Source organism: Daktulosphaira vitifoliae, unplaced genomic scaffold (genome assembly GCF_025091365.1).
Source record: "Daktulosphaira vitifoliae isolate Bord-2020 unplaced genomic scaffold, ASM2509136v1 Scaffold_2, whole genome shotgun sequence".
NCBI lineage: Eukaryota > Metazoa > Arthropoda > Insecta > Hemiptera > Phylloxeridae > Daktulosphaira > Daktulosphaira vitifoliae.
In genome coordinates this window covers 39,127,915-39,145,550 of record NW_026099573.1, presented here as the reverse complement: position 1 = coordinate 39,145,550, position 17,636 = coordinate 39,127,915, and the positions used below count along the sequence as shown (strand labels likewise).

General features: G+C 26.3%; 1 protein-coding gene across 1 annotated transcript in view; it reads left to right on the top strand.

Annotated features, from left to right (window-relative positions):
* Positions 1-17,636, top strand: part of LOC126897570 (sex peptide receptor) — a 133,585-nt gene that overhangs the window by 33,147 nt on the left and 82,802 nt on the right. Inside the window, exon 2 of the mRNA XM_050671277.1 lies at positions 15,465-15,499. The gene's annotated coding sequence lies outside the window, so the exon portion shown is untranslated. The remainder of the gene's footprint in view (positions 1-15,464; positions 15,500-17,636) is intronic.

Here is a 17,636-nt window from a genome sequence, read left to right as displayed (position 1 = left end):
TTAGATCAATCTTTACTTGCTGCACAACAATAGACATTTTAGGTGACAACTCTGGATTTTTTTCTTGGTATTACTCTCGGCGTTGTTATGCCATTGAATTATTTTTGTACAACATGATTGGCCGGAATTATAGTGTATAATTTATAAGAGAATTCATTGATTGTAACTAAACTATAATTTATAGATATAAACACGAAATAACACATTAGACCTCCTACTGTTGTTAAAGGGCACTGATCAGTACCGTTTCACGTTCAACTTATATTGGATGTCAAAAATTGTTTTTAAAACATAAAATTACACCCATTTTTGATGAAAAATCACCAAAATATCCCAAAAGTAGTAATCTAAAATGTAATTAATGAAACGATAAAAATTTGTTATCATGATATTATAAATTTACTTTAAAATTATCAATTAAGATGATAATAATATTATTATGTCTGTTGAATCATCGAAAAGTAGTAAAAATGGGTACTAAATTTTCAAAACTATAAAAAGTAAATTATATTTTATGCGAAATTATATTTTATTAAGTTTATGTCAATAAACTCAGAAAATTATAAAAATGTATACAGGACAAATAACAAATAAAATTAAGTCAAAAATATTTAGATGCTCAATTTTTTTTTTTTGTTACATAATGTTATTAATTTTTATAATTGAAAATAACATAAATGGTACGTCATATTTAATATTACCATCAAAATGTCCTTACTTTTTTGTAGATCAATTATGTATATAATATAAAAAACCTGAATAATATGGAAAAATACTCTGTTTGCTTTACTATTATTAAAAAAAAAAATATTGATGTTGATTTTTCAAGAGCCTCAGGCTAACAACGAAGTTTATTTACCGTTATTAGAAAATATATTTTGAATTGAGACGTATTATTCACTTACGTATTATATTGCAGTGCTCTCAATTGTTAAAATATCGTTTAGGAAAGTTTTGAAATTGGTCAAATGTGCATTAGCATTGGTTTCTAAATTCGTTTGATACTTTTCCAAGTATGTGATATTTTCTGACGAAGTATTTTGCACATCGCAATTCAATATGTGGAACTATTTACTAAACAAGTTGTCTAAGTCTTTCTTTAACAATATTTATACGTGAGCGTATGAATATCGGATATAATTTATCATTCAAACGATATATGATCTTCATAGGCCGATAAACGATTGTTTAGGTCGACACCGTTAGCGCTGGTCAAATTGAATCCGATAGTAATGGCTGTGAATTATTTAAAAAGCAGAGATTTTTTGGTTTGTAGCTTCCCATCTCCCTGGAGATTTGTCGGCCCTCTTGGATATAATAGCACATGGGATGCGCAACAACGAGTCTACGCCAACAAACGTTGAATCCGTGAACAAATAAACACGTTACCGTTTTGATATGGAAGGGATTTGGCAGCGAAGGGCAATGCATATTTTGTCAATGCTCAACCCTTTTGAATTTTGTCAGGCTTAACCCAGTATTTCGAACATTTTCAAAATACTGTTCTGTTGATGGTGATAAATGAACAACTGTGACATGAGCATATCTCCCAGTGGCACCGGTAAAAATACATTAAAAGGAAAACCAGAGGTAAAACTAAAAACGAACTAAGATTGCAAATTCTACACTGTATTAACATGTCCGGTGTCATTCACACGAGTTAGTTAACATTTTTTTTTGTATTGTAATCAGTAAAGGTTTATTTATTGTAAATTGTAAGGCGAATAGATTGTTAATGATTAATTTAAAGCGAATTTAACAATAATATATATATATATATATATATATATATATATTAAACAAATAATAGTAAATAAATATAGAATTGTAGACGAGAGGACACTTAAAACTAATGTCAACAATGGCTGCAATAATAAACAATAACAAATTGATATAAAAGGAAATTAATACAATAAAATTAATAAAGTAAATATGTGCTGAATAGCAACATAAAACCATTTAGCAAAGTGCTAAGATGGCGGTTATAAAGTAAGACAGAAAAACACTTCCGGCGACATGTGTATTACAATCAAACCAATACTATGTAAAGTATGTTGCTCAAGAAATGGTCACGATGCTTTCACTGCGGTTTGCCAATGACGGTGTCATCAAATTAATATAAAAACAATTAAAAAATACTTTCAAATATATGAATCTTATAAAGTTAAAATTCTAGTAAAACACTCTTCACCCAGTGATTAATCAAATTATTATTAGCGATACAAATTATTTTTCGCTCATTAAATAATTGTGAATTCGAGTACAGTTGCCTTTTTCAGTTTCCATACGCAGCTGTAATCATATTAAACTTGTGCGAATAAGCTGATTCACTGATGCAAAAATTACATTTGTCACGGTTATTTAACGGAATTAAAAACAAACATCTCGACTTTTTTGCGCAACACGGAAGTGTTTACTTCCTCTTCAATCGATGGGTTCTTCGGTACGGCTATTATATAATATTTAATGTGCATCCATAAAACCTAACTGGGAAAATATTATTTTGTTTATACAAGCCTTTTTTACTGACATTCCTATACTCAAAGAATAAATTTGAATAACAATACATACATATAAACAATGAGATAGTAAAACAAGTGCTCATATGTATTTGCATAGTCATCACTGTGACGAAAGATAAAATATGTATACGATTTAAACAATTTTAATGATTTCCTTAATGGTAACTGAATCGTTGTGATTCAAATTACAATTTTATAGCTTACATTTTTTAGGAAATAATTTTATTTATAATATTTAACATACTCTTTTCGGTCATAATACATTACGCCGCATAATTACTTTATGGGATAGTTGAGTTATTAAAAAATATTAAGACTTTTCAAAAATATTAAGTAATTAAGTTTAAAGTTTTTATACTCTTTTGTTTTGTGCGTTTACAATAAAAATGATTTATTTTTAACCATGACAGAGTCACAATCTTAGCTCGATACGGTATACATCATATATCACTGATATTGTTGCCCTCACTAGCCATTTTCACGCATAATGTTACATCAATTACATGTTTTTACACAAAACGATGTATAAACCTATCGATTTGTAAGCCCTTCCTATTTTTGTTCATCCGATTATTGTTACTATCGTATAAATCTGGGAGGTTTTGAACGATTTGACGTATTGGGGGTGCACACAAATACTAACGACTCGAACAATAAAATAACTTAATCTATTTTACAAAACGGTTTTCGAATAAAATCCGTTTTCAAATGGTGGTAGTTGCGTGCGCTTAATAGATTGAAAATAAATACAAACTGCTATGTTTTGATGACTGCGGTCGTTTTGATTGAAATGCTGCCAGTTTATTGCGAATAGCTGAGACTTGAAACATTAAAAAAATAAAAGAGACCTTTATAGTTTTCATCGACGAGCTACAACAAAGTAAAAGTTCGTGTTAAACAGTTTTTGTCAGAATTCTGGTTATTATAAAAGAGTAGTTTATGGTTTTAACAACTATGTTACTCTGAAGTTATATCAAACACAAACTCAAGTTTAATTTTTTTTTTTTATTTGTTATTTTTGTTACCTATTCGAAATCTTTTAATAGAATTTTATTACAAAATTAAATGAGGTTTCACTTTTTAAATATTTGATTAATACTGAAAATTGTAAGCAAAACTCATTAAGATTTTTACGTTTCATTAGTTTTTAAATCTTGCCAGAAACAACTTTCAACTTTAAGAAATTTTTAATTAAATTAATTATAATGTTGTGTTGTGCAATCAGTAAATCTTACTAAACTTAAATAGTACTCATTAATTTACATAAAACCCAAATATTACTCATAAAATCGACCAAACTCTAAAAATGAAAAATAATTGGCGAGATATTTTTTCAAAATCAATCTGACCTATTAGAAAAAAGTTAATTAAATGATTAGATAGTGATTTATATTAAATTTTATTGTTTATTATGTTAAAATTAAAAATTGAAAAAAAAATGTAAATTATCACTACTAATCTATTAGACTTTTACTCTAACTGATTCTCATTAATTAGCCAAAAAGGTCGTATTGTTGCTATTTATACGGACTCAAGGAAACCCTTTGACAGTGTTGATTAAAAAAAGTTAATTTATAAACTCGAGCAATTAGGAATGAATGGTTCTTTTTTATATTGGTTACATTCTTTTATTTCCAGCAGAAAACAGTACGTAAAATTCAATAATGTCTCAAAATGTATCGAAGTAACCTCGAGACTACCTTAAAGTTGTCATCTATTTCCAATATCGTTTAATATTTTTGTAAATGACATCGAAAATATTTTTTGTTATAGTAAATATATTTTATTTGCGAATACCTTAATATTTTAAAATAATTAATATTAATGATTGTGAAAAATTACAATTTAATTTAGATAGATTTAATAATGTGGATGTGTAAATAATTCTATTTCTATCAATGCAATATAATGTGTGCAAATTATGCTCTGCCATTGTGTAGATACATTAGGTTTTAATTACAATATTGATGGAATTACGTTAAATAGTGTTTAAGGCGTCACACTATCAAATGACTCATCATTTAAGAACATATTTCTTATTTAAAAAATAAATCCCTTAGAGTATTTAAGTTTTCAAAACGAAATTGTGCATAATTTAAAGGCTCAACATTTTTAACCATATTGTATTGTTTCCTATTTAGAACTATAATAGAACGGAGTCCTTAACTTTCTTGTAAAATAAAAGAATCCGAAGAAATTAAAAAAAAAATTTTTAAGATTTTAGCAGGAAATATTAATATGAAATTAGAACACATGGGAACATGGGTAAATTTGAATTCTTTTTACTAAGTGAAGATAAGTGAATGATGTAAAATTTTTACATAAATTATTGAATAATGATGTCGATTGTCCAAAGTACCATTAAGTGTCTCGACACAATGAATTAGATGTCCACTATTTTTATACGTCGAAATTAATAAAAAAAAATATGGTATACACGGTTCTCTTGATTGAGTATTTTTTAATTAGAATAATTAAAATTATTTTTCTATTAACTAGCTAAGATTTTTGGCCGTTAAACGGTCATTCATCTTATTTTTATATGGTTATTTCATTACAGTTAAAAATGGATTGCATATTTGTTAAAATTAAGTTATTATCAAAATGTGTATTTTTTGCCATTACAAGCACAAACTATTTGTTTAAAATTGAAACAAATAAATTACCCTGTATCGGCTCTTAGCCCAGTTTACTCTAATATATTATCGTTTTCATGGGTATTTTTTTCAATGGATGATAGGCCTGTTCTCGTTGAATTAATCGCAATAATTCTCACACACGGTCCTTTACCCTGTACCTGTGTTTTCGCGTATCATCCTCTTATGATGGCAAACAACGATTATAATTTAATCTAAGCAACACCTGGTGGACTTCACACGGCGTTATTAAAAGTTTGCTCGAACCCGTACAAAGCTCATTCGTGATTCGAATTAATATCTGATAATAACATTGTGAAAATCACGACGTCTTCCGACTCCAGATGACGTGAAAACACACACATTTTGCCCTCCGAACGCACTGTGTCATAAGCACCGCGTGATGGATCGACACTGAAACTCCATACGCGATGGGCAAGCCGAGACATTTCCGCCTGTAGACATTCCGTTATAATAGAAACGTCAAGTGGCCGGTCTAAAAAACCACCGGCGGCAAAGCTCTTGACGCCCACACGTACACCGATCATAGATACAAACAAAATTGATGTTTCTCGCCAATGTGTATTTCTTATGATAATTGTATTATTACTAAAGACCATGTCGAACGCGAGTGCAGAAACGTTAAAACTTCAAGACAATTATTACGTGTGCAGTTGTAATTCGATTCAGTAAATCTTTTTCATTTGTTTATTTTATTCGCCGAATCGATATTAGAGTTTTTGAAAAGTCCTACTTCCGTTTATTTAACAAATGTATATTTATCAAAAAGTTGCACATGAAAAATGTGTCAACAATAACGTTCGTGATTTCATTGCGCTCGTCGTGTCTAATGATGCGCTTTGTAAAGTTTGCTGTGTAAAACTTTTTCCACTGTTTCTTTATATTATTTAGTCATAATAATAGCTATCGATATTTGTTAATCTTTTGGTATGATTAATCGATACTCGGACCCTAAAGCCGATTAATTTGTGCTCAGCTTACAGTCGAAAAATTCTCACCAATAATAAGACAAAGACATTTTAAGGTAATACGTTATATCGCCAATAGAGTAATCGATGATCAATGATTGCTAATAGTTTTTATCTTTATCAATCTAATGTTAATGCTTCAAATGGTTTAGGGTCATAATGAAAAATCCATTCTCTCTACTTTACCCGCGACTCAATTTTATTTTCTTCGTCATTGATAAAAAACTTTGTTTTTTCGATTTCATTTAAGTATTTTCTATTAGTTATGTTTTAACGATAATAACGTTTTATAACTGTGAAATTATTTTGTTCGTCATGTTACTTTTCATTATTATGTTGGTCCAGTGAACGAAAAATGTATTTTTTTACGAAAATTGAAAGCGGAAACAATTGGAGTTGGAGTCTCTGTAAAATATCAGCAAAATGTAATGGAAAAAGACAAAAATATAATATTAAAAAAAAATTGAAATCAATCGCATTATTCGAAACACGTAACCCCCAGACATTATTTTAAGAATGGCGTTCCAAACGAATGTCATTGTTTTGGTTACATGGCATCGAGACCGTTTTGTTTAATATCCATAGAGATCCAGAGATCTCTTACCTTACGGCTGTTTTATTCGGCATTTTTATTCCGCGCTAAAAAAATCTACCGTCGTTTTTCAAAACGAAACGCAAAACAAAACTAAGCCGTATACTCAGAATATCATTTTAAAAACAATTGTATTATTATTATTACTACTACTACTACTACTACTACTACTATTGTTATTATTGTCGTTGTAATAAAATTTATAAACAGCGACACGTTTTCGTATCATTATATTATGGTGGCGCATACATTACAAACAGAACGGCCGACTGTTTATTATTATGAATTTTTTTTTTTTTGTCTGTCCATTCTCTTTTTGTATGTATATCATGACCGTTTTCAAAGCCCAAACGCCGATCGCAGCGTGATTATTTACAGTCGGAAAGTTTCTCTGTCTCGCCTACACTTTATGCTCTAGTCTTAAACCTTAAGGGACGAAGACTGTTTATCAATTTTTTTTTGTTCTTTCGGTCCGAGAAAAAAACACTTTGTTACCAGTGACGCCGTCGTAAAATACGATTTATTAAAACATCCGAATGTATCTATACTGTTCTTTGATGGCACACATATATATTACCGTTTACTAGGTTACTTTTATTATTACTATCGCCGTTATTGTTAAATGAATGTACTAGAAATCAAAAGTTGCGGCTTTTACGGTACTATGGCCCCCAACAAAAGTCTGGTCCAAAAGTAATACCCGTTTTCTCAGCTAATATATTTCTCATTATAACGTTCTGTTAAATAAAAACGGATTTAGACTTCCTCTAAATAATATTCGGGCGGACTAAACGGGCCGCACGTGCGCCGCGACCAGTTTATGAGAACAATAAAATACTATTATGAAGCTTGTACTTTTTCACGCTATTAACCGCATTAAAAGAATGCGTTTAGAATCCACGTTATTTTTAAAACTAATCGCACTCTTAGCACACGACATTGCTGTCATTTCCTCATCGACAGATAATTATTTTGCCCCAAAACGATTGAATCGTCGCAATAATATGGATTATTACTGACTGGCAAACAATACGAATAATGTGTTAGCCAATACAAAAGCGAGCCATTTAATGTCAAGGCCTGGTATATATAATGTGTATTTAACACGTCACTGTTAGAAACAAAATAATAAATTTGAAATTCCCTTGTTTTTACACAGAAAAACATTATTGTAAACTCCATTAAAATTTAAATATACCGAATGTTCTTTAAGTGCATTTTTTTTCTAGTTTTTAACGTTTTTAAATTGTTCTTTCATTAAAACTCTTGAACGGAATATAATTAAAAAAAACACTGTCTTTTTACTGCGTTTGATGTAAAGAAAAACGGCTACAATTCTTATCAATGAGAGCATAATGTTTTATTCAAACTTGACATCTGAAAAGTGTTTATAATACTCTACATTTTTTCTGCCACCGTTTTCTCAAACGACTTTTAGTGGTTTGCATCAACGTTTCTAAGGAGGAAAAAAAAATAAAACTACAATTTTCACTCAAATGAAAATAGCATGTTAAAATAAAAAATCAATATTATTTGTATGTGAATTCGAAAAAAAAATTAATTGAGATTTTTGCAGTGGAATCATTAAGACTGATATAAACTATACAATATTATCTATCATCTTCATACAAACTTTTTATATATAACTCATTGAAAATTCCTCGTGCTCGTGGGTTACTTCATAAAAAGAATAAGTTTTATTTTTTTTTCCTACTTTTATTACCTAGTTTTTGTATTTTTCTAAAATAGGAATTTCAATTGAAAAATATCTGTCAATTTACATTTTGCGAAATATGACCCAACTAGTTTCATATTGAAATCGACAAGAGCTTAAAAATAGCTATTTATACTTGCACTTAGAAATACGACACGCGGAGGAACATAATATAGTGTTACACACAATTGAAAAAGTGTCTAATACAATAAATTTTAGGTGACAATCGCGGTTTTCGACATGAAAAGAAAATGCGCTTAGACGGCCAGTAAATAAATCTGGATCTATAATAAATTTATGGAACAAAAGGTACTTCTACCGGAGTATTGGCCGATCACCTTGATATTTTATTAAATGAGAAAAAAATCAATAAGCTCATAAGTTCGAGTTTAATGAAAGAATGTATCAGCTACACAGCATTGCCTTCTGTAACTGAATCAAACATCTGTTCACTTCCATAAAACTTAGGTTATATAATCAATAATTTGAAAGCTTATTATGATATTTCGCCAAAGTTGTTAAATTTTGTTACCAACGTAACAAAGTTTGAAAATTGCTTACCTTTTGGTCAGATTTCTCATAATATAATTTTACAATTAAATGTTAAACCTTTTAATTTTAATAATTGCGCGCGCCCGAAATCGTACATTCTGCTTATATGTTTGTGTGAATGTATTAATTAATCAAATATTTACACCTCAATAGTTATAAAATGTATCGATTTTTCGAAAAATAATTAACCTAATAAACAATTGTAACGAATGAAAAGAACGCGTAAAACATCAAAATAAAAAATCGTGCACTTATATCATTTTTGTTGCTATAAAAGTAATTTTCTTTTTACTTCCATATTCGTTCTATCGTACAATTTTCTGTTATTGAAATTTTGAACGAAAACTAACAACCACATTCCACTCTTTTTTTGAACTGACAATTAATTTTCTAATATAATACATTTAATAAATTTAAAATATCATGAAAATTTATTAAACTTTATATTATTTTAAGCCTTTTTTTCATTAAATATATAAACAGCATACAGTTCGTCCAGCATTATTTTGAAAATTCTAGTAACTTTTCATCTAAATAATAATTTGAGTTACTTTTTAATGATCCCAATTGTCCAAAAAATTCTACAAGCGTTTACACTCCAAAACATTAAACCATCAAAACCTCATGATCTCTGATCTATTTGTCCACTCTATCCCTAGTGATCCCATAAAGCTACTAAAGCGAACATGGTGTCGCGACCTATTGGTTGACTAATCGACGATTTCACAAATCATGAAGTACCAACATTGAATGGCCTCTTCTATCATGCCTATTGTTTCTATATATTATTTTATACATTTTCATAACATAAATATCATATTAGCTTATTGTAATTAAATTTATTACAGATTGTACGACTCCAAAAAAAAAAAAATAATGATAATAATAATAATAATAATGAAATTTTAGTAGTTGGGGCTATAAAATTATTATAATAAATAATATTTTTTATTTTATTAAAAAATATAATCTTTAAATGCATTATCATCATTCAAATAAATTATACCAATTTATTAATAAGAAATTTGCCTTGTAAGCTTTATCTTATAAGAACGCTAAATTATAAGTATTTTAATACTATTCAATGTTATTTTATTTTTACTATTAATTTATTGCTATTAAAATGAAATGTTTATAAAAGTAAAATTTAAAATTTAATTTTTTAATGATAATTTTCGAGAACACATGTCACAAATAATCTATCTGAGCGTAATTTATAAAAAATATTGAATAATAAAATTTAAAAGTAACAAATTCATATATATTTTATATTTATATATAAAATAGAATTATATAAGTGAAAGTTAATTTATTCTAATGAAATATATATGCCAGACTTTTTGTAATATAGTAACAAAATTAACACATTTTAATTGAAAAAGATAGCAGTGAATCGAGAGAATAACCAAAATGAAATGATAAATATTTTGTTAGACTAAATAAAATATGATTCGATCAAAATGTTTAAAAATTACTAATTTTGTTTTTTTTAATATTAGAAAAATTATTATATAGTAAAATATAAAATTTCTTACATTCCAAACTGATTTTAAAAATAAATTTTTTTGAAATAAATTTGTATTATTTATTAAATATGAACTGTTAATAATTAGCAAAAAACTATGTGAGGTAAATAATGTCATTAAAATTTAACTAGTGAGATTTTATTCATTTATAATTATAGTACTCTAAAATCTGAAAATATATCATCCGCCGGCGTATTACATAGGCAATTTAGCTACAAATGTATCATTACAACAAACATTTACGAATAACGTAAATGTTTTATTGTGCATAATGTTTTCATTTAAATCTTTAATTACAATATTTTACTATTTAAATGTTACAGAAAAATATATAATCGTCACACCTTAATTACAACCTAATTGTCTGAAAAAAATATATCAGATACATTTGTTCCTCACTAATAAATATTTGGTAAAAGCTTTCAAGATAAAAAATTAAAACTATGAAAAAAAACAATAATTCATGATACAGGAAACTGGTTCAGGTCTAACAATGTTTAACTATCAATTGTACAATTGATTAAAGTTCTCTACAATAATAATTGATTTTCAAATCCGTAAATATTATTTAAGTACGTTAACATTTAATTATTATTAAATATTAAAACTGTTTTAATAAATTTAAAAAAGTAGACTACATAATACTCAAAGTTTATTTAAAAAAAGATCGATGACATTGATTACTTTTTACTCAGATATTACTTCATTATTAAATGGTCTATACCATTTACTTTCTATAATTTAAAATAATTATTTATAACAGAAATTTTTCTTTTGACATTTTTTTTATAAATTAAATATAAGGAAACGTAATACAAATAAATGTTATCTGTCTTAAAAAAAATATAAAATTTTGACGTTTCTAGTTATCCAAAGAAATTCTTATGATATAAAAGATACAATAATTTAACGGTTCGTGCCATTTATCAAAACAACTCATAATACTTTTATTTTATTAACTTACGAAGATTTATTTTTATGAGTTTATTAATAAAAGTCAAGATGGTAACTTTGTTTTTTAGTAAGTATAAATATGACGCCCAATTTTTATCCTATTAAATTTATTGCAATACTTAACTTTAGATTTTCAAAAGGTTCCATGAATTTGAATGATTTTATTTAATATTATAAAGTTATCATAATATTATAAAGTAACATGTAAGAAAAATAATTAAAAAATTTTATTTAACAAATTAACATGTTAAATTTTGTAAAACTTTTTAAAAATCATTTAATGATACATTTTTTTTTTATTGTATTATTTATGTCTTATATTATAAGTTATGGAATTTTATTATATCGTTTAAAAAAAATTGTTTAATTATTTTTGATATTAGTAAAGCATAGTTTATTAAGAAAAATTATTAGTAGAAAAATTAAAACTTTCATTTTCATATTTTTAGTTTTCATAATGTTTATTACTTGAACGGCATCATTCTGGGCATATTTTTTAGTTTTTTTTTTGTGTTTAATTAAAAAAAAATGAAAGAAATTTCTTATAAAATTAAGAAATAAAATTTAAACATATATTTATTATTATTTCCTTGCGATTTGAGGACAGCTGATGTGAGTGTAGATGATTTGGGAGATCGTGTCAAGTGAAAGTTTATGATGAGGGTGGCCGACCCCAAATAGTTGGGATTAAGGCGAGGAAAAAGAAGAAGAAACATTTATGTTGTTATTCGGTAATAGTAAAGGTATTTAATTGCCTTTACGTAAAATTCATTGTAATGATTAATAATTAAAATACTGTTTTATTAATCAAATATTTGTAATTTATCATTGGGTAATTTTAAATGAAAAATAAATTGAAACTTCTATACATTGAAAAAAAAATTAATGACGTACAATAATACTGGCAAAAAAATTAATAACTAATCTGTATTTTTTGTGGTACATGGAAAGTCTCTCGTGGCCTATAACTTCCTAACGAGACAAATGCAATCCTAGCTGTGCTCTAAAGGAAATCCCAGGAGACTTGGGACAACTTTGATGGCATTAAATTTACATAATCATATGTATATGTGTATTATCTACTATCCAATAATATAAGTCTCGTGTAAATTGATAATATCATTTATGTATAGATTATTGATTTTTTAGAGTACACAAACATTAACAATATTTTAATAGCTCTTGTCGATAAAAAATTCCTTAATTATCATGAAAATTAATAAGAATGTTTATATGTTAATTTTTATATATTCTTTTAAAATGAAATTTTGATTATGCACGAATAATTTATAATTGCATAAAAATTAATATATGAATATTATTTTTAACTTTAAAGAATTCAGATAAAGTTAATATAATGTTTTGTATACATACATAAGTAGTACACTTGAAGTTATTTTCAAAAAGACTGCTAAAAATAAATACTTTCAATCCTCTTAATCATATGAAATAGTTCACAAAAATTCAAAAACTTTAATAAATTTTAGAAAAATTATTGCTGTAAAATATGTTTAATTCAGTTTTTGAGTATATTTTATTACGGTCTTTACAAATATTCTATTCAAAAATGTTATTCTAAATATCAATACAATTTTTTTTTTTGGTATTTTAAAAATTTGATCCATATTTCACTTTATGTTGATGACAACTTTAACTTAAAATTCCTCTTTAAAATAAAAAAATTAATTTAAAAATATTTTTTTTTCAAATGGTAATATTGTAATATTTGTTTTAATTACTAACTTGAGGTTTATTTAAATTTTGGGTTATTTGACGCATAGATCAACAAAATCTTTTCAGTAATTGTTGAAAATTTATATAGACAGAAACACAAAAAAGATACATTAAGATAAAACATAAATCTTCTCAGCTTCACGTCGTAACTAAAACATATAAAAATTTATTGAACAAAAAACCTAATGGAAAAAAAAGTCTGCAGATAGAGCAGTACTAAAATATTAAAAGCACATATCAGTGAAAAATATACTATTTAAATATTTGGTGAATTTTTTTTCTTTTAATAAAAATTGAACAGCTAAGTACCACAATTATTTTAAATTAGCCGACTTCAAGTGGTAAATTTTTAAGCTAGCATAAGATTTGTTAACTTAAAATTAAAAAAATTAATAGAAAAGAAACACAAATGTTGAACAAATTTTGTTTTATCAGAAGCATAAATACAAATGATATAGTGGATGCCAGATTTATCAAAAATACAGGTGGGGAAAATTAAGGTTTCATATCTTTCGATTGCATAATTTTTATAAAAAAAATTGTTGATTCAAAAATTCTAAAATAGTATGCAGTCAAATAATTTTTTTTTATCCCTAAAGGGATCAAAACCCCTAAAAAATGTCAAAACTACCCCATTTTAGAGTATAGCTATAGCTAATAGTATAGCAAGTATTTTATGTACTTTTAATACTTTTGAAAGTCCTAGACCTATTAACGAAAGCATTCAAAACATTCTCTCAATGTCAAATATTACTATAAAAAATATGTAGCTACTAACCGATTTACAAATAAATGGAAGTTTATGAAACCATTGAAATTTCCATTTTCCAATTTTTCAATAATATTCATTTAGCTATATAATTGTAAAACAAATTATTTTATATAAATATTTGAAATAATGGTAAAAATAACTATAAACTTCCATAAAGTAGAAAAAAAATTGGAATTATGATCATAATAATAGTTTAAAAACACCTTTAAATACGTTTTATCGAAAAATAATTTGTTAATTAATAATAAAGCGATCTTTCAGTTATTGAGAATATTTAAAATACACATATTTCTTTTGTATAGGTTATAAATAATTCGTTGTAGAATAATCTTTTGAACGACATAACTGGTCCGAAGTTGGAGCTATACTGACGGTTTGACTTGTTTTCTATTTGTTATCATTATTGTTGTTTTTGTTATTCTTTATCTTATTATTTTTTTGTTGTTGTTTTTCTTATTTTTGTTACTATTTTTGATGAGAAAAATATTGATCCAAGTATTATTTATATATATATATATTATCTAAATTTTAATCATCTAATTTTTAATCTAACTTTATCATTAACTTCACTATTATTCGGTTATTTTAACATTTGAGCTATTTTACAATATTCATTATGTTAGGCTTTTTATAATTTTTTTAATGTTTTTTGAAGATAACTTATATGGTAATAATCAGTACGAACATGTGGTAACAATATAATGTGGTGAAAATCATTAAGCTCATAATGGTTGACATTGAAGTTTTATTTCTTTGATTTTTGGTTGATATACAGTAAGAATAATTATTTCTAAGGGTAGATTTTTTAAATAATTTTCGAAAGTTACATGGGAGCATATGATTATTTTATTATTAAATGGAGAAAAATGTAATAAATAACAGGTTGACTGGTCGATAATCAGTTTTGTGACATTACTTTTTGAGATATTAGCATTCAAAGATTTTAAAAATGTGAGAAGTGAGGTAGTGTTTATTTTTATAAAAACTTTATTTTTAGTATAAGTTATGAATAGCTAAATGAGAATTTTGTTGTCAATGACAATAAAATAAAAACTTACTTGACATAAATAGGAGGTAAGAAAAACGTCAAGAAAATCATTAATAAATTAAAAAGGAAATTAATTACTTTTTACATAACTTATTTTATCTTTATAATTTTTTTTCCATATTTTTTATAACATCTAGATAATTTTATTCGAATATCTATATCTAATCTAGATGACTTTTTAGTTATCCATTCCAACACTGCTAATTAAATACTCAGTGATTTGGTCAGTTCATAATCAAATTTCTTTAAATAAATTTAAACAATTAAATGATGAAATTTAACTATAGAATAACGTAATAATATAATAAAAATATCAATTATGGTATGATTGCATTGTTTTTGTCCAAAACGTGTTATCCCTTCACGTTAATTTTCTTCTCTTACTCAGATAATCACTTTACTAAAACACCAATGTCATGTTTCAGGTGTACGAGAATCCAATTTGTTCTAAAACCGAGCCGTAAGTATCGTTATTAATTATTTTTATTATAATAAACCAACAATCTTACTTTATTATCAATTTACTCAGTTATCTTTATTAATATTTTCAATTTTTGTCAAAAGTGTATCATTTTACTCAAATTTAAAAAATGATTGGTATAATATAAATTAACTAAAACTTATTATTTGAATTATTTTAATTGCAACAATTGATTAAACTAGTTGCGTTTAATTAAATGTTGATATAAAATTATTTTTTTGCAATTCGATTAATAAAACATTTACTGACACTCATCCAAAACTATTGAATATCATTGTTAAAATCTTATTATAAAACATAGAAAATACCACATTATATGAAAGCGTCATTATATAAATTAAAAATCTTTTATTGCTTAGTTAGTTTTCGAATTTATTCAAAATTAACAAATAAATTTGGTGGAAAATTAATAAAAAAAAATTTAAACTGATTACATTGATTTATGCTAATCTATGCGGTGAGCATATTACAGAGAAATACTTGAAATTAATAGTTGACTGAAAGCATAAGGACTTTCCATGTACAAATAATTGATTGTAGCTCCATTATTAATCCGTATGCTTTTGAATAAATTTGTCATCCTATAAATTTTTTCGACATATTGTTTCCAGTATTTCTAACATAAAAAATATATTTAGTACATTTAATTGATTTATTTGTCGTCCAAAGTGTTCATTTTAATGGTCCTTAACATAACTTTTTGTCTTTTTTTTTTTTTACAAGAATCTATTGCTACAATAATTACTTCTGTGCGTTTTACTGCCATTTAAGTCACTTATTGTTCTGTATCTTAATACTTAACAATTAAAATAAACTTTGTTTTCATTATCTGTTTGAATTCAGACACTTTGAGTGTTGGACTTGTTAATAGCTAATTACTGTATAGCATTTTACAAATTGAATATTTGTTGTTACTCGTTAATTAGAAATCCATTACCAGCACTCAAGAATGAACTTAAATTAGACGAGAACAACAGAAGTTGAGAAAATGAACTTACGAGTAAATTTTAACTTTAAAACAGATGAAAATTCGTCAAGTGAATATTAAATGAAAATCACAATATAATGTTGTTTTCAATTATATTTCAGAGAAAATTATACTTACTAGTGTCATGATCACGATTTCTTTTTCTTCGACAACTGAAGATGACACTTATGGATTTTTTTTTTGATTTCTCGTACAAAACCAATTTCATAACGTGTAAGGCACCACAGGTTGTAGTACCATTGACTTACTTAGTTTAGCGAGAAATTTGATTGAAAAGTTTAGTCGTCACGTAGTGAGAGACATCCACAAAGTTAGACGCTCTGTAATAAACTTATATCATCATTCACACATTGTCCTTGAACATTATGAGGAGTCATTGGCCAATGATATCGAGGTGACTAACCTTTTTCATTTTTTCGAATTGTTGGTGACCATATTTTCAAAGCTTACACTTGAAAACGATTATACTAATCATACAATATAAGCTTCATCGCAAACAACAAAGTATAACATAAGTGTACACTCGACAAGTCTCGTTCATTTTAATGTTGTCTTTAATATTACACTGTAAATTTAACTTATGGAAATTAATGTTTATGTCCTTAAAATTGTTTCACCCTATTTCTGAAATCGTTATACAAAGTTCGCATTAAACAGCACATATAAATTTAATAGTTATATAATGCACTAAGCATTATTTTCATTTTGTTTTTATATGGCACGAAGATTTTAGAAAATATTACATAAAATTCCTCTTCAAGTGTTGACTCATCGTGTGCAATGAGTTTTATGTTTTGCTGTACGTATTAACATTGGCCAATTGTTGTTTTTATGAAGCAGTTTTAAAATAACAAAATAGCTTTTATCACCTTTTTTGCTCGCGTAAATGAACTTTTTATGCGGTCTTGTTCTTGTTTTGTTCTTAACGGCAGCGAAAAATAACGATTTTGTCGATAGGTAATTGTTTTACGCGTTAGCACTTTAGGTGCCGTGAAATCAACCCATTAGACAATACAACCACTATGATTAGTGGAATTTTATTGACTTAATATCGTTAACTTCATTTATTCGGTAACGCAATTTATCAATGCAAAGTTACTATCCTATTTTCGTTGTCTATGTCTATTA